Genomic DNA, 19,753 nt, shown 5'->3' with positions numbered 1-19,753 from the left:
TGGTATACCGCGTCGTGGATTGTCCAGTAGAGAGAAATCACCTTCTTTAAACCTCTGCAACCACCTTTGGATACTGCTGCGAACCATTGTGTCCTCCCCATAAACAGGGAGCACCTTCCTGTGAATCGATGTGGCAGAGTCATCGCCGGTCTTGAAGAGGAACTCCATCACCGACATTTGTCGCAATCTGACATCTACTTCACGGTCCATTATGGCTCACCTGTGAATAAAAGAAAATACTTTTATACAGCAACTTATAGCTAAATGTTTCAAGTATGTTCACAAAAAAATTCATTCTCCTCCTTCAAAAAATAAAAAAAAATTAGAGACGACTGTGCAAAACTTTTTGAACGCCCTTTTTATTTGCGAAACTGTGGCTAATACATGAAATGAACATGAAAAAACTATTCCGTTTGGTTACACTTAGCCGGCCGCTGTGACCGAGCGGTTCTAGGCTCTTCAGTCCGGAACTGGGCTGCTGCTACGGTCGCAGGTTCGAATCCTGCCTCGGACATGGATGTGTGTGACGTTCTTATGTTAGTTAGGTTTAAGTAGTTCTAAGTCTAGGGGACTGATGACCTCAGATGTTCCCATAGTGCTTAGAGCCATTTGAGCCATTTGGGTTATACTTATGAAAAGGGTATTCGGAAAATTTAAATTTGTAACCTCTGATATTACACCATTCTGGTCTGTGAAGTTGTAATTATTCTATGAAATAAGCTGCATAGATTGTTTCCTTCTTCCTTTTCTGACATCGCCACAATAATGATGCAAGTGTACTAGCTGTAACTTTTGCTAATAGTAATTGAAGTATCACATTTAAAGCATGTTTCATTTCGTAAAACAGTGAACGCCTCAGTTTCCCCGTCTTAATCGAACCATGTAACTAACTTCTGGCCTTTTAAATGGAGTTAGAAGCGACTTGTTTGGTGACAGAACGATGGAGCGCCTTGAGCGCTTCATTGAAATGGGGTTGTAAGATAAGAACAACAGGATGACACTAAAAATAATAATAGCTACTTCCACCACTCTCAGATTTAAGAATGTCAACAGAATTTATTTCTTAGGGAGGACCGTCGGCTTGATGTCACGTCGTTATTTGTTTTCACAGCCAAAATGAGAAAAGAGTGGCATTGCTAGAGGAGAACGTCGTTATCAGAACTAATAAAACAAGGGATCATAATGAGTAAAAGTTTAGAAGCATCCAGATTTCGAAGTTATGTAGAGTTCTTCGAACCTATGCATAAGAAAAACTAGCTTCTCGACACGCAATCAGTCCATCTGTGCTTACAACCTACCCACATGGTACAAGCAGGTACCAGCGGGATATTGCGGTGAGGACACTGAAGCGTTTGAAACTCTGTTACTGGAATGAAAGTTTGCTGTAGGAGAGAAGAACATGCGCAAAAATGAAAAGAATAGGTTAATCAGTTTGTTGGGCCACAAAATCACTTTGATGAACGTATCACTCACAGGTTCAGATCTGTGGTGGGGGGGTTGAACCATTGTAGAAACGGCAGAGAGAGATTTAGGTATAACTGGACAGAACCAGAAGGGAGTAAGCTACAGGTCAAAATTATTGAAATTCGATCTTCAATCGAAGAAGGAACGGAAACACAAAAACTAAATGATGTAGAATAGAATTAGTGTAAAGAAGATGGAAAAACGAGGGTGTCTTTTTGAAGATGTAATGACAGCTTAACGTGTGGTAGGTATGTGTTTCAGTAGTTTATGTTTCCTGAAAGTAATTGTGTAAGACTGTCGATTACGTATTGTTTGAATCAGTAACGTCGTATGCTGTGTTAGATTGAAAGAGAGGGATTTGATATTTTCTGTGATGCTAAATTTTGACCGATAGGCTTTGGAAGTTTTCTTCTAGGGACAGTTGTTTCCTGGTAGATAGTGTAACGTCTGATAAGGTGATGTCCATAGGTAATTGTGTGAAAATAACAAATAGGAAGAGGTGCAGTAGCAAGAAAGGATAGTCTACATAAAAATTTTGTTATGGCAAAATGAGTAGCAATCAAGTGAATAATATGAGGCATCTCACAAGCAAGGTAAAGACCCTTATGTAAAGGTGGGAAGAAAGAAGTGATGCTGTAGTTAAGTGGTGCTCTTCGCTCTTCTGATGTAAGCTGAATTAACAAATTTTGACCCAGGCAAATGGTAGTCGCTTACGAATGTCAATACGGTAACACAGTTTCTAGGAAGCAGGGTTTCATACTATTCAAATATAAATTGTCTTAACACCAAAGTCTCTGTCACAATTGAGCAACCTGATTAATAACCAAAGAATCCACAGCTTACGGAGAAAAGCGTAACAACAAATATCGAGTGATCATTGTGTAATGCAATAGCCTGAAAAGAGTAAACACGAATTAGCACACTATTGGCGGTTGGCGTTCAACACCGGCCGCTCTTCTAAATTTCGTGCACGAGACCCGAACGCAAACAACAACCAGCCGGGCTGCACACTGACAACAGCTTATATAATACACAAAAAAAAAACAATATTAATACACATTTCACTTAAACGAATCACCTCAGCAGTAAAATACAGGATCATCAAGATAGAGAACAAATGGAGATAAGAATAGGCTCAAAGTTTCTTAAATTCAATTTATATCATAAAACTGCAGCTACAGTCGATGTTAATTCTGCTGTTAAGACAGTGTAAATCAAATTAACGTTCATGAAAGGTAATCTGCAGAGCCACTCCGGACTACGACCTTGTAAAGAAAGAAAACCTGCAAACAATTTCAACTACTAAGAATACCGCCCTTTGACGGCACGAGGTTTTCAACAAACTACAACCGCCCACAGGTAGAAACTGACGCAGCAAAATCCAATCAAAGTTTGAAGTTAACCTTTAACACGCAGGCTATGAATTCATTGGCAAATCGTGAGAGTAAATAAAAATCTGCCGAATATCGGCCACAACTGACAGCAATCAGTGACTGCTACCATAATCAACCAGGGCACAAGTCAGTTAATTTCACTCGCGATTTACAGTTATGCAGACTTGACATTAAAGCGATTTAGGAGAACTCCCCTCGAACAAACAGAGTGACCACACGGAGCAATCACGGTTTGAAAACGATCCACCAGACAAATATCTCACGATCTGAAAATTAATCTAGTGAACCGCCATAGATGTGCAAGCCAGGCCACTGCGGAGGTCTCATCACAGCGCAAAGGCGGAACGATTCTTGAACAGAGCCTGTGTTTACTTGTCACTGCATCCACGCTCCAATTCCGCTCGCGAATAGCTACCAAAAATGGTTCAAATAGCTGTGAGCACTATGGGACTTAACATCTGAGGTCATTAGTCCCCTAGAACTTAGAACTACCTAAACCTAACTGACCGAAGGACATCACACACATCCATGCCCGAAGCAGTATTGGGACCTGCGACCGTAGCGATCGCGCGGTTCCAGACTGTACCGCCTAGAATAGCTACCGGCGCAACATTGGCAACACCAGTGCGGCATAGCAGTACACCACGCGGCCGCCTGTCTCCTGCGATGCCTCGTGCAGTCTCGCTCCGTACTCCTTCCTCGTGAAGAGTGCCGGGCCCTGTATATCAAGGGAGCGCTCGCCACCCAGCGCGTCACAAGGCATGTCATTTAGACAGAGAAAACTCCACGAGAGCAACAGCATCGCAGGAGGTCACGGCACAGTTTTCTTTGTCTCTATAAAATTAAATATAGAGAGGGGTACTTTAACCACGCTTGATTTTGTAGTTGTTTTTAGTTGGTGCAATGAGATACAGTAATGGGGGTGTAAGGTTGTCCACGCCAAAGGAGCATCAAGGAACTGTTGCGAGGAAAGAGTATTGTTGTTAATGTCCATACCAAGGAAGCGTCAGGATTAAGCTGAGAAGCGAGAGAAGTATAGTGAATCCATAAAACGTCAGTAGTCGAATGGGCCCTTAAGCTAAGTTAGTTGGGGGATACTTTCTTTATTTTTACTTTGGAGCACGTAAGATGTGGATATTCAAGTTTTCAGTAATCAATGTTCTTGAGTTACACAGGGGCAGTTATGAACTGAGACAACCCAGTACCAATATCTTCCAGTAAGACGACCAACCGTTAACAATGAATCTTACGCGTAACCACGACACTTACGAGTGGAAGGGAAATTAATGTTCATTGTCTATGTACTTTCCGTTTAAGTAGTGGAAACTGATTTAATAGAGATACAGAAATTATGAAAAAACTTGACAATGTTGTAACAAAACCTTGGTTGCAATTTGACCTTGTAAATATGAATGAGGAAGAATGGGTAAGCACAAAAGTAAAAATTCAAATATGATTACAGTTTCTATGAAAGATTTGTGGTGCTACATACCCACACTGAAAGAAGACGGGTGAAAATTGTCATTGTGATCAATTATTTGCTGCAAGTGTACGCCATCCAAGTGCAAAAGACAAGTAGTAATAAGAACCATAGGTGAGATCTTGGCCAAGAGGAAAGATAACAAGGATTAGGAGGAGGAAAGAACAGATAAGGAAGTAAATACAGGCTAGTTAGCTGAGCGATCATACATAAACTGAATGGGTGATGGTTGCATGTTTTCTTTCACTTTGTGTGATATATTATGGGGTATCGGAAACAGCAAATAGAATATTATTATTTCAAGGCACGTCCCATGATTAACACTTGCATGTATTCACTAACGCCCAATAAGTCTAACAAATAACGTAATAACCAATATACAGAATGAGTCACGAACTATTGCCAACTAAAATAACTCCGAAAGTATGATAGTAGCTGAAAAGTTTGTGGAACAAATGTTGCATGGAACAACGGCGGTCATAATACGACGTTGGGTTTTTGTTTCTAGGTGGGGTCATGTCAGAGAAATGAAGGTCAACTTTTTTTTTACTTAGTGGGATGCTTTAGTTTGGTACTTGTTTTCTGATAGCGGCTATCGATACAAATACAATGATGTGTAACAGTAAGATCTTTGAAGGTCAACGAAGGTCAGCAAGGTGGCATGAACATCCATTTACATAAGGTGTTCGAAGTGATGACCATTGGTATCAAAGCAGTGCTGCAATCTTCTTATCATGGATTGAGTAGTATTCCTTATCACTTCGGCACTTATCGAAGCACATGCTCTCACAATCCTCTCTCGTATATCGTGCAAATAAAAAATATTCACCGAATACGGCGTATTCGTCTAACGTGCCATTGAAATGTAAACATCATTCGACGGTTTCGCAATACAACACTGATAGGAACGGTAAGACTAGCATCGTCGAATCAAGCGAATGTGAATTATGTATTCCGTCGAAGAACAAGTCGATATGCTTCTCATTTACGGAGAAGGCCAACGAAATTCAATGACAGCTAAAGACTTATGCACTGAAAGATATCCTCAACGTACTCACCCTACACGTCGCACATATGAATATGTGTATGATAAATTGAGAACAACTGGATGTTTAACGCATCGGAAACATATCCGGCAAAGAAAAGTTACTAACGAGGAAAAGAGAATTGGTACTCTTACCACTGCGGTTCGAGATCCTTGTGTTCGTTCGAGTCAAAGTGCAAGGGAATCTGGCATAAGCGAGAGTAGTGTTGTTCGTGTTCTGCATCGCCATAAATATCATCCTTACTACATCAGTCTCCTCCAAGAATTAACTGGTACGGATTGTATGCGTCGCATTGCATTCTGCCTATGGGCTCAACTTCAGGTTCAAACTGATTACACATTTATTAATTTGATTTTATACATTGACGAGGCTACATTCACGAACCATGGGACTATTAATTTGCATAACATGCATTATTGGGCAACTGAAAATCCCTGTTGGCTGCGGCAAGTTGCAGACCAAAACCCGTGGTCAGTGAGTGTATGGTGTGGGATTCCGGAGGACAGAATTATAGGCCCTTATTTCATCGAAGGAAATCTTAATAGTACGAACTACGCCATATTCCTGCAAGAAACGTTAGTTTGTTATTGGAACAAATACGTTTCGGAACAAGGAAAAGAATGTGGTATTAACGATGGTTGTCCGGCACATTTTTCGGTGATGGATAGAAATGAGTTGCAGAGACAATTCCCAAATCGTTGGACTGGATACGGGGGGAGATGTGTGGTGGCTGGCTCGTTCACCAGACTTGAAGCCTCTGGACCTTTCTTGTGGGGATTCGTGAAAGACAGTGATTATAAAGACGTTACAACTACACCTGAAGATATGCGATAGAGAATTGTCAGAGCACGTGCTTCGATAGTGCCGATGTGATAAGGAATACCACTCAATCCGTGATAAGAAGATTACAGCACTGCATTGATACCAAATGTAATCACTTCGAACACATTCTGTAAATGGATTTTCATGCCACCTTTGTGACCTTCGTTGAGCTTCAAAGACCTTATGTTGATTGGATTCGTCTCGATAGCCGCTATCAGAAAAAAGTACCAAACTATAGCATCCCATTTAAAAAGAGAAAGTTGACCTTCACATCTCTGAAGCGACCCCGCCTAGCAACAAAAATCAATGGCGTCATATTATGGCCCCCGTTGTTCCATGCAACTTTTGTCCCACAAACTTTACAACTCCTATCATATTTCGGAGTTATTCTTGGTGGTAATAGTGACTCACCCTCTATGACAGTAAATTTATGATCTAAATATGGTCCTACGTAAAATTCATAGAAGCTTCTTCGGTAAAACAGAAAACATAACTAAATTGTGAATACCAGATTTATTGCAAGGAAAAAAGAATCCATCAGGATAACTTACAGTCTTTAATTGAATTGGATACAGTGGATGGAACGTAATTTAAGTGCAAAACATTAAAAAAATCATTAACATAATTAAATGTCATTTGTGTGTGCACTGTATTACTGGGTAAGGATACCACTGCAATTCTTCATCCTTAGTAAAGTGCAGGGAATCGAAGGAAAATGATAGTGGAAGCACATAGGTCAGCAACAGCAGGCGAACAGACATCACCATGTGACGATGTAGTCCTTACTCGCAACAGAGTTGGTAGGGGCAATGCAGAATCGTGCACCACACATGTTACTCTGTTTTCTGACGGGGACATTGGCCAGTATGCCTTGCTCGGCGGTACTGTACTGCAAGGCCTTCTACACGTTCTTCTCCTCCAGAGAATTCCCACGCCCTGTCACACATGTGCAAGCAGTGTGAAAAGCATTCCTGCCTCCTGTCTTGGATAGTAATACCACGTCCCTTGCCCAACAAGCAACTCCTTTGCATCTTGCTGTTATCAATTAGTGGATAAGTGCACCTCGAGATGTAAATTCTGGCATACTATCTGCTACACCGTGTGTAGCTGACACAAAAGAAACACTTGCTATCTTCTGAAAAATGGACAAACCCAGACGAAATACTGACGTGTTGAGAAGAGGACGCTTGTTTGTTGTTTCAGTGTGGACGCAAGCTACCATATATCTGCCCTCCGAAGTTGACCTTGCCTGGACTACTCATCTATCGATGACATGACAGCCGCGCGGGATTAGCCGAGCGGTCTGGGGCGCTGCAGTCATGGACTGTGCGGCTGGTCCCGGCGGAGGTTCGAGTCCTCCCTGAGGCATGGGTGTGTGTGTTTGTCCTTAGGATAATTTAGATTAAGTAGTGTGCAAGCTTAGGGACCTTAGCAGTTAAGTCCCATACGATTTCACACACATTTGAACATTTTTTTTTGGTGATATGACATTCTGGCGAGCTTACCCAAACACACGGCCTACCGCCACTCACCTACAATCACAATCAATCCATCTTGATCTGAACTTCGTTTCGTGTTGAGTTTTTTCTGATGTTCATGTGCCAGTGTCCACATGCTTATAACTCATGTCTCACAGTTCTCAGTCCATATTACCTTCTCTTCTGTAATTCTTTATTGTTGAAAATACTTTTCCATGGATTAGCCAATTATGAATGAAACAGACATATTCTTTGTGATTTTGATGTTTTTCCTTGTGATTTGTGGATATGTACTTGTGTAAATATAACTTTTTGTCACCCTTACTTTGGCTGCTCGTTATCCACAACACATTCATCTTCATTTGGAAATTTTTTACATAACTTGTGACATAATCCACATAAATCTTAAAAGATGATTTGCTTTTGATAGAAATACTTTTGTGCTAGCACGTGAGTATGTACCATATGTAAAAACACTTATCCCATTACATATCGTTGACTAATTCTTGTAATATGTCTACACTAGAGACTAGTTCATGGTTTTCGTTGATAATGAAAGTGATCTTCAGTGACAATTTTTATGAAGTACAACCTCACATGTGGTTTAGCATATTTTCTTTGCTATTGTGTTTTTATCAGTAACTTACTATTTGTCATATTTTATTGTGTCTTAATTTAGGGATGTGTGCGTGTGCCTCACACAAAGATAGCTACGCTCTAAACGTACTGTCCTGCCGGCGCCGCGTTGGCGGGCGTAACAGTAGACTAACAAGAAATCTGGACGTTGAGTAATCACAAATACACTATCTTCTTTAGATAATTTACACAAGCGACGAGTAAGTACATACGTAGTTTTTCCAGTTAAAAAATTTCCTGAAATATCAGTCATTGTTGAAACCTCAGATTGGGTTCGAATGAAAGTTCGATATCCGATGAAATCACATGGACGGAAATCTTCCAAGCTAGTATCAAAAGTTCGTAATGCAGGATCGATACGAACAGTAAGCCACCGCGAAACAAAGAAGGACCACGTAGAATATAAACAAACATGGCAGTATCAACATCCATTTTATAATCAGTCTCCACAACTAAAACAGTCTTATAAGTCGTTGGAAGAGAATGGAACACAAGGTGCACACGATGGAGAGTCATCTTGGTGAATAAGTAACAATGCCAAGCGGCTACGTATGTAGAAAAGCGCAAACTGGACGATGTAAATGACAGACTACCCGGTACTGTGGCTGTTGTTTTGGCGCTGTTGCTCATTCGCCGAGATGCCTCGCCGTCGCGTGCACCGAGTGTTGCGTTGGCGTCCAACGATTTACAAGACTCTTTTAGAGGTAGAAACTGATTATAATATGAAAGTTGACACTGCCAAGATTACTGATGTTCTACATGGTGCGCTATTGGTCCTGGCGAATACGCTGAAATGATAGCCGGTGGTAGCTCACCTACCGCATAATGGGCATTTCACAGAATGTCTCTTTTAGCAATGAGTTTTCCACACAGGGAATTGTGCATTGATCAGTGAGCTAGTACAACACAGGTGGAGTGAAAGAAAGCTTTTCCATCCCAAGCTATGTAAACTATGACTTTTGTGTTCTGATGATGACAATTATAAAACGGAGATGAACTACCAGCTTCCCAGATCTTTTTTGAGAGGAGATTGCAGATTGGTAGTTAAAGACACGAAGCACTGATATAGACTCGCTTCCCTGTAATTAGTGGAATGGTGTGAGCTGGATAATGGACGACTGGAGGGTGCTTTTAGGCAGTCCATAGTGGGAGAACAACATAAAAAATGACGTTATCGGCTAGCGCCAAGCGAACTGTGTGCTCATTGGTGAGCGTCGTCTTTCCGAGGGAGACAGAGCAAGGGGATCACAGCAGGCATGTGCTCTTAGGATTCTGGTGGCCTGTGCTTGAAATATGAGTCATGTCCCATTAGGTGTCCGGTGGCCGCTTTTTCTCTTTGGTGGTGGGCTTCAACCCTGGTAACAGATGGCTCTTGGACGGCAGACTTAGAAGAAGAGAGACAAAGCTCACTTGCAAAGCAGACGGGGGGCTAGACATCCATCTGCAAAACTCAGTCTGAAAGATCATATGCACGTAACAGTGAGAATATATTGTGGCACTGGCTGGGTAGGGAGTTACATATTCACTAGAGTTTCAGTAAACTGTCGCAGTCTTTTCATAACTAGGCATGTAATTTCGTGTTCTCTTTCCGGGACGACCATGCAATCACGGGCTTCATTTCGCGGTTAAGTTGTATGGTATTAATGCGCCAGGAGTTAATTGCACGAACTCCGTTTCCTTGTCAAATAATCTTTGCCAACCGTACCATTCCTTATTATACTTTACTTCCACGTCTCGTTTTTGCAGTTTTCTGCGTGTCGCGTTAGGAATTTGTTGGTTGGTTGGTTGGTTGATTCGGGAGAATGGACCAAACACGGAGGTCATCGGTCACATCGGATTAGGGAAGAATGGTGAAGGAAGTTGGCCGTGCCTTTTCAAAGGAACCATTCCGGCATTTGCTTGAAGCTATTTAGAAAAATCAACGGAAAACGTAAATCAGGATGGCCGGACGCGGATTTAAATCGTCGTCCTCCTGAATGCGAACTTACAATGTACTAACCACCTCATCACGTCGCTCGGTAGGAATTTTGTACTGCCCTTTATAAATTTGCTGGGATTTACTTGGGCCAAACTTTTGACTGATAGCTAGTAAATCCTTTTGTGCTAGGGCCACACGTTTGCACTGAATGCATCAGTCAGACCATTACATAACTTTCATTGTGCATTGAGTTTATAGGATCTGAGGCGCGGTGATGCAGATCAACTGAATTTCGCAAATTTTGTTGCGATATTTTTAAATTTTGCTGATGACGAAATGTTCATAAATAATAAAACTACATGAAATATAATGGAAAATTATTAGCCCCCTTTCTATGTCCCTTCAAAAAGTGTTAATATAATAGGGGTGCAATCAACTTTAATGAGAAAAGTCAAAGTGCCTTTCTTTCATTTATACTGCCGGAAAAAACTAGTACACCCCTTTAGAGGTTTCCAATTCACTCAAGATTTATTTTTGCAGCGCTGCAAATGGAATACATGAAACGATTACATTTACACATCAATAACACAAGCGCTTCTGATGTACCAGGTATCGAGCCATGCTGAAACACCCGTATCAGTAGGTGCTGTAGCCTCCATGGGTGGCAATGCAGGCGCTATCCAGTCGATCGTGTAGATAGCGAATACTATCCTGGGATACGTTAGGCCACGCCTACTCGACCTATTCACGTATTTCGGTACTAGTTGTTGTCTGACGAGTCGCACAAGTCACGTCTCATCCCACCATATTCCAAACGTGCTCGAATGAACACTAGTCCGGAGATCGTGCTGGCCAGCGGAGTTGCTGCACTTCTTGCAGAACACGTTGATTTTCACGGTCAGTGTGTGGACGAACATTATCCAGTTGGAAAGCTGCGGGCCTACGGGGTATCGTCTCGATTGTGCGACTGGATTCGTGATTTCCTGTCAGGAAGGTCGCAGTTCTTAGTAATAGACGGCAAATCATCGAGTAAAACTGAAGTGATATCAGGTGTTCCCCAGGGAAGCGTTCTGGGACCTCTGCTGTTCCTGATCTATATAAATGACCTGGGTGACAATCTGAGCAGTTCTCTTAGGTTGTTCGCAGATGATGCTGTAATTTACCGTCTAGTAAGGTCATCCGAAGACCAGTATCAGTTGCAAAGCGATTTAGAAAAGATTGCTGTATGGTGTGGCAGGTGGCAGTTGACGCTAAATAACGATAAGTGTGAGGTGATCCACATGAGTTCCAAAAGAAATCCGTTGGAATTCGATTACTCGACAAATGGTACAATTCTCAAGGCTGTCAATTCAACTAAGTACCTGGGTGTTAAAATTACGAACAACTTCAGTTGGAAAGACCACATAGATAATATTGTGGGGAAGGCGAGCCAAAGGTTGCGTTTCATTGGCAGGACACTTAGAAGATGCAACAAGTCCACTAAAGAGACGGCTTACACTACACTCGTTCGTCCTCTGTTAGAATATTGCTGCGCGGTGTGGGATCCTTACAAGGTGGGATTGACCGAGGACATCGAAAGGGTGCAAAAAAAGGCATCTCGTTTTGTATTATCGCGTAATAGGGGAGAGAGTGTGGCAGATATGATACGCGAGTTGGGATGGAAGTCACTAAAGCAAAGACGTTTTTCGTCGCGGCGAGATCTATTTACGAAATTTCAGTCACCAACTTTCTCTTCCGAATGCGAAAATATTTTGTTGAGCCCAACCTACATAGGTAGGAATGATCATCAAAATAAAATAAGAGAAATCAGTGCTCGAACAGAAAGGTTTAGGTGTTCGTTTTTCCCACGCGCTGTTCGGGAGTGGAATGGTAGGGAGATAGTATGATTGTGGTTCGATGAACCCTCTGCCAAGCACTTAAATGTGAATTGCAGAGTAATCATGTAGATATAGATGTAGATGGAACGATACATTAGCTTCCTGCTGCAAGAAAGGCAAAAGAAAGGATATAACAAAATTCTGTTCGTACCGAGCGCTGATTAGCGTCCCCTCCAGGTGAACGAGAATTTTAGCCTACCGCATCCAAGACTGTGAGGTCTGCGGTTGGTCCAGTGTGTCATGGACGAGTACGCTCCACGAGACTTCACTCACCAGATCTACGTCAAACGCAAAAACGACCATCACTTGCGTGCAGGCAGAATCTGCTTTCATCGCTGAAGACCACGGTGCGTCATTCCACCTTCCAAGTGATCCTCTGACGACACCAGCTGATCCGTGAACGTCGATACTTAGGCGTGAGTGGAAGACGGGCTAGAGGTGTGCTCGCCTGTAGTCCCACTGCTAATAACCGGTTGGCAACATTTCGTGTTGACACGTCTGGGCCCCCTAGCCCGCTTATGTGCTACAGCGGCACAATCTTCTGCTGCTCCCTGGAAGCGTGGTTCTGTGCTGCGTTGACGTCCAGAACGTCGGCTAAGAGTGTGAGAATGTTCACGTGACCACGGATACCAAAACTGTTGCTCAACTGTCGCAGCATGTCCAGCTTGTATGGCAGTTCTCCGAAAGGACCACTCGGAAGTCCACAATTTGGCTCGTTTCAAACTCGTTCAGTTGGCTGTAGGAAGCACGAGTGTGTCTCCGTGACATGGTTGCCTGCTTGCTTCACACGTCTCCACCACACTGAGCCCTCTAGCTGTGAGCATTCTATATTAGTGAGTAAACAAATATGGTGCACTGGTAGTTATGGCATTACGCTAGGTGCTGGCGGACGACGTTCAAATCGTTATCCGTACGTCTCTCAGGTGGCATATGCCGCCATCGGATCAAAATCGACGTCGTCTTTTCAGGCTTACTAATTTTTTGCGGCAGTGAATTTTAATTAAAGGGAGACAGAAGGCAAGTGGGTTTCAAAACTTCCATTTTTAGATTTTAGCACATTTGAAATGCCTGGTCTTTCCTGCGTGAAACAGTATTTCTTTTATATCAATATGACAATTTCTTCGTGAGGTATGATGGTTTTCCTGACGCTGTGTGCAATCTGGCATTTAAATGCCACGCCTTCCTTTATGCGCCATGCAGAGATAATGCACAGCATTTAATTAAATGAAATGAAATTAAACCCACATTTAGAGACCTTTATAAAGATACCTTGTTGAAGAAATGTCTTCATGGGAAAACACAATTTAAATGAATGTGTGAATTCTGTCATTTGGAACTGGTTACCGAAAACTGTATTTGTTCAGCTCACAACCCTCAAATTTGGTGTTAATGATGCTATCGTATGCTTCAATGTTGGTGTAATAAGAAAACTGGATATTTTGGAAATATTGGGTATAAAATCTAGAGGAGATACTGCAAAATCCTTGGTGCAAATAGATAAAGAGAGCAGATATTGCTAAGTTAAAATTCACAAAAGAAGCCAGACAGAAAAGAAGAAGGACCAAGAAGAGAAAAGAAGATCAGTAAGATTCAGATGATGCTCAATATGGTGCAGGAAAATATTAGTGGTAAGTAATTCTCATCTATAAATATACCAGAATTGCAGTATTAAACTTTAAATAGATTTTTCTCAAAACTGCATTTTCTTACTTTCAGGTACCATTGTTTGATAAACTAATGGGGTTAGAAACATGAAATTTGGTCTATTTGTACTGCAGATGGTAATACGTTATTATAAGTATATTGAGAACCACCAAATAATCAGAAACTGTTTTGTAATAACTAATGTACAAAAAAGTTAAATTTTACTAGTGAAAGAACAAATTATTTCTTCAAGACCATAAGAGGTATTATGTTCATTTTCCTTGTGAATTGAGGCATATATGTTATACATATGCAGTGAAAATTTCATTGTTTTATCACCTATAGTTCTTTTCAAAAGTGCACCTATTCAAAGGGTAAAATAGCATTGGCAGAATAGGGATAAAAATTGCCTTCCGTCTCCCCTTAAGTGAATGGTAAGTGGTGAGATGCGGAAAACAGTTGTTCGTTCCAGGGAGGACGCGGTCTTGATCTGATCCCTGAAAAGAACAATTTTGCCTATCTGTAGGCTATACCTATCATGTTTTATCTACCCTATCTCTGTTACATACTGGCCGCACGCACTCGCTAATCCCAAATGCTGAGAAAAGACAATGAAGGTTTGCACAACAGGAGACATGCTCTAGAAGAGAAGCACTGAGTATCCTCGGAGAGTCCATTACCACTTAAACTGCCCACGAAACGCGGAGATCCAGATCAAAACAGCGGCACACCGCAGAGTTTTCTTTTGGCAAGAAGACTCGTTCCATTGAGCGTTCCGTTGGCGAGTGAGACATTTCATTCAGAAGCGGCAGCCTGTGCTCGTACGTTCGGCAGAGCTGGCAGGCAGCCAGACTTGCCGGCCAGTTGCCGACTGTGACGGGCGACAACAGGTGTCCGCGGGCACTGACGGCCCGTGGAGTGACGCTTCACTTAGTCCGTGCTCCGAGGCCGGCGGAACGACGGAGGGAACGGCAGCACGATTACACTCCAACATCCAGTCGACAAGGAAGTCATTAGCGACAGACCACAAACTCTAGTGGTTAGTAGGTGAAAGGAAATAGGCCGTGCCTCTTCAAAGGAAACAGCCCGGCGTTAGAACTGAGCGATTTATGGAAATGAAAATGGTTCAAATGGCTCTAAGCACTACGGGACTTAACATCTGTGGTCATCAGTCCCCTAGACTTCGAACTAATTAAACTAACTAACCTAAGGACATCATACACGTCCATGCCCAAAGCAGGATTCGAACCTGTGACCGTAGCAGCAGTGCGGTTCAGGACTGAAGCGCCTAGAACCGCTCGGCCACAGCAACCGACTATGGAAATAAAAAGAAACCTAAATCTCAGTGGCCGGATGAAGAGTTTATCCGCCCTTCCTGAATATACGTCCAGAACCTTACTGACGAAGCGCAGTTCTATAATGCTGATCTGATGGACAGCAGAGGCAGGAATTTTCATTCGGTATCCATTTTTAGTGGTTTAATTTGTTTTATTTATTTGCCGGCCGGTGTGGCCGTGCGGTTCTAGGCGCTTCAGTCTGGAACCGCGTGACCGCTACGGTCGCAGGTTCGAATCCTGCCTCGGGCATGGATGTGTATGATGTCCTTAGGTTAGTCAGTTTAATTAGTTCTAAGTTCTAGGCGACTGATGACCTCAGAAGTTAAGTCGCATAGTGCTCAGAGCCATTTGAACCATTTTTACTTATTTATTTATTTAACGTGATCTGACTGGGGTCATCATGCCATCTCTGGTAAGGGACTAGGGTTTCACACGCACAGTACCTTTTTCACATCACATCCCGGCGGAGGTTCGAGTCCTCCCTCGGGCATGGGTGTGTGTGTTTGTCCTTAGGATAATTTAGGTTAAGTAGTGCGTAAGCTTAGGGTCTGATGATCTTAGCAGTTAAGTTCCATAAGATTTCACACACATTTGAACTTTTTTTTTTACACCACAGCTGTCTAAGAAATAACAATTTTAATAGGACAACTACAGAAGTCTTAAAATGATTTGAATGTCTGAAACGGCAGTGTGGGTAAATTACGAATACCCTGCCTATGAACTAATAAAGTTAATAATGGCAGTACTTGTACTACTGCAGCTGCTTCTCTGACACTGATACTATTAACAATAATGAGAATAATAACAATAATGATAGCAGCAGATATGAGAAGACATTATAAATGTGCAAAGTAGTTCTTTTCCGATATAGTGAAAATTTAACGAGACTACATCGGCTAAGAATACTGGGCAATGAGAAAGGTTAGGCTCAAAAGAGGTGTTACAAGGGTAACAAGTGCGTAAAGGAACAATATAATTACCGCGTGGGATTAGCCTAGCGGTGTAAGGCGCTGCATTCATGGACTGTGCGGCTGGTCCCGGCGGAGGTTCCAGTCCTCCCTCGGGCATGGGTGTGTGTGTTTGTCCTTAGGATAATTTAGGTTAAGTAGTGTGAGAGCTTAGGGACTGATGACCTTGGCAGTTAAGTCCAATAAGATTTCACACACATTTGAATTTGAACAATATAATCCTTATTGTTACTTTTGTAGATAAGTCAGTAACTGTCTTCTGAAGCTGGACGTGTTATTCAATTCTTTGATATAATGCCGGAGATTTTTCCAGAATCGTATTTCTGTTACTAAGATGGACATAGAGATAGTGGCTGGACGATGGAGAGTACAGCAAGGATTTTGCTCTGATGGGAGCGGGTGTTCCTGCCATCTTGTTCAGACAAGAATGTCAAGGTCGAGAAGAGATATGTGGGGCAGTGCTCACTCATGATTCAGTAGAAAAGACAGAGGCTAAGTCAGCCAGGATAGCTGTGCGTATGATGATTAAATGTGATCAAATATTCGAACACCAAAAATATAACGAACACAGACACTTGTAACCAGTTCTAGGAGCCGTGAGTTTTCCTGAGAAAGGCTTTGCGTCATAAAATATATAGGCGATGTCGTGACCCAGACATAGTTCTGAATTGTTTCTTTCCATACTTACCTGAAATTATGTTTAATCAGTTAAATAGTTTGCGATAAACTTGCGACCCATTATGACAATGTTATTGTCAGTTTTTGGTTTTTCGTTTAAGTCAAATATTTTTTTTATTAGTACACTGTCTAACACCAGTTCTTCGAGTGTCACCAACTAAAGTCTCAGACATCATTATTACTGTTGAAAAACGTATGTATTCATTACCAGCGATGGCGAGGCATGACAGAATCTCTGACCAGAGAGTTATTTATCGTTGCTAGTCTGCGCTTGACCGCGCGAGACGACAGTTGTAGCATGTAGTGAGTCGGCAGGAACAGTAGCACGTAGCGAGTCGGTAGGAACAGTTGTTATATGTAACGAGTCGGGAGAGGTAGTAGTCAGTAATTGTACTCAGTCGGAAGTAGTAGTTGCATGTGGACGATTGTACTGAGCGGGCGTCGGCATGCGTCGGTGGCGTGCTCTTCTCGCGACTCTGGTCACGGTTCGGGACGATGTATATTGTTATAGAAGGTAATGAAGCACCATTGCGCAAATCTAATAATGTATGTTAATTGTAATTAATTTGTTCAAAGAAATGCCCCAATAATAATTTTTTATAAAGTAAATCTTTTAAAGAAAAATATTCATTTCAATTTAAAGAATATTTTCTATGCATTTCCTCCAAGAATCAAAATTAAATATGCGCCAGCATTGCACGAAGCTGTATAGAAAAATATACAAATAAGAGCAGATATAGATGCAGTTTTTTATTGAGGTAAGAATCTTTTGCTTTTTTTATTCTGAATACAGGGCCGAAGGTCAGCGCTGCTGCCCTTATAAAATTTATCAGGTTTAATTATTTCTGTTCAGATGTTACATTCAGTTCATGATTCATTATTTAATTAATATTATTGTGGGTTTAATGTTCAATCTTTATTCCTTGACGATATTTTGTGGGGAGTTAACATTCTGGCACATTTTTATTATCATAGATATTTTTTTTATATTTTTTGCTGGGAGGTTACACTGTTCTGAAGAGATTTCGGTTTTATGTGTCTCCTGTTTCCTCTACATATTTTTTTACGTTCATGTAACACGATACTCCTGGTTTCTGGTTTAAAGTCAAAGTTGCTGAAAGTACATTTCATCCTTTTTCAGTCGTTCCCTCTGATGTGGGAGTAAAACCGAACACTTCCGTTTATCCGTAGCTTTTTTATTATTTGAAAATATAGTTCTTGATTCGTTTTTATTTTGATCTCATTTTTACAATTTGGATCCAGTGTATTTTCTGTCTGATTCGTTGGTAAAAGTCACTCAGGGAAAATAACGGAACCAGTTTTAGAACAGTTGGAATTACGAATTTTGGTATTTGTAGAAAAGCACTTTACGCTGTTAATGTTTCGCGTGGTTTGCAAAGCTATTTCCAATTTTTTCGCATGTTCAATCTAGGCTACTTTTTCTATACTCCGAGCTCTGATCCATTTCCATCGATCTTTAAAGCTAGTCAAGTGTTTCATTGTTCTGTATCTCGTGTCTTCTCTTCTCCTCGGGGATGGCCGTTGGTGGCCGAGCGGTTCTAGGTGCTTCAGTCTGGAACCGCTCGACCGCTACGGTCGCAGGTTCGAATGCTGCCACGGTCATGGATGTGTGTGATGTCCTCAGGTTAGTTAGGTTTAAGTAGTTCTAAGTTCTAGGGGACTGATGACCTGAGATGTTAGGTCCCATAGTGCTCAGAGCCATTTGAACCATTTTTTCTCCTTGTAATTTGACGTTACTTCTGTTCTATTTCAAAAGCTATTCGTAAGTTTTTTCTGCTCTTCTTCCATTAAGTTCTTCTGTTTTGGCGTTTCAGAATCTTCTTTTATTACTTTCTTAATGCTGCTGACATATTTGTCCTTTTATTTGCCTAAAACCGTTTGTACAATACCTTCAGTACTTTTTTTAGTTTGTAGCTCTTCTAATGTAATATTAAAAATATCAGTTTATGGTCAAGGCAGAGACTGTTTACGTATAGGATTCTTTGTAGAATCGTCTACACTTTATTAGGTAACATAAATCCGCCTAACAATGGAGACATTATTTCCCACTCTTTCGACTACAAAACCCTATTTAACTACATAATCTCCGTTCAATGCGACGACCTTACGCCACCTTACTGGGAAGGCCTGTATGGCAGAAGGTACCACTCTTCTGGTCGACGTCGGAGCCAAGGTCTAGCTGCGTCAGTAACTCTACATTATCCACGTACTGCTTCCCGTAGTGTGCAACCTACATTGGCCGGAACAGATGGAACTCGGAAGGTGCGAGATCCGGGCTGTACGGTGGGTCAGTTCAGTGACGTTTTGTGAGCTCCTCTCGGATGCACAGACTTGTGTGAAGCCTTGCGTTGTCATGGAGAGTGCGATGAGCACGCTGAAGTCCTGAGGGTAGCACAATACATTTCCGAGTTGATCATTAACCACGAGGGGGGACATCATACAATATAAGCTCTGCTAAGTTCCAGAAGACCGTGGCCATAATTTTGCCGGTTAAGGTTGCGGCTTTCGACTTTTCCTTCTGAGGCGAGGTGGTGTGGCACCACTCCATGGATTGATATTTTTTTTTCCGATTCGAAGTTATGAACTCATGTTTCACCGCCTGTGACGATGATCGACAAAAACTTGTCACGATTACCCTCGTAATGCGCAAGCAATTCCGCACAAGAGATCCTTCGTTACTCGCTATGATCTTCTGTAAGACAGCGAGGAACCCAGCGGGCACTTACTTTTGAGTACTCCAACTGGTGGACGAGTGTGTCTCAACTACCAACAAAGACGTTCAAGTCGTGCAGCGAGGTGTTTGATTGTGATCTGTCGATTATCTCGAATCAGAGTGCCCACACGTTCCAACTTTGTAGGAGTCACAGCTGTGTGCGGCCGGCCGGCACGCGATAGGTTGGTCAGGTGTGCGCAACGTCATTGCGATGGTGACAGGCGCATCGCCCAACGACTCACCGTGCTTTTGTTCAGTGGTATGTCTCCGTATATAT

Source organism: Schistocerca cancellata, chromosome 8 (genome assembly GCF_023864275.1).
Source record: "Schistocerca cancellata isolate TAMUIC-IGC-003103 chromosome 8, iqSchCanc2.1, whole genome shotgun sequence".
NCBI lineage: Eukaryota > Metazoa > Arthropoda > Insecta > Orthoptera > Acrididae > Schistocerca > Schistocerca cancellata.
The sequence above is the reverse complement of the archived record's forward strand: the minus strand, read 5'-3'. Positions refer to the sequence as shown.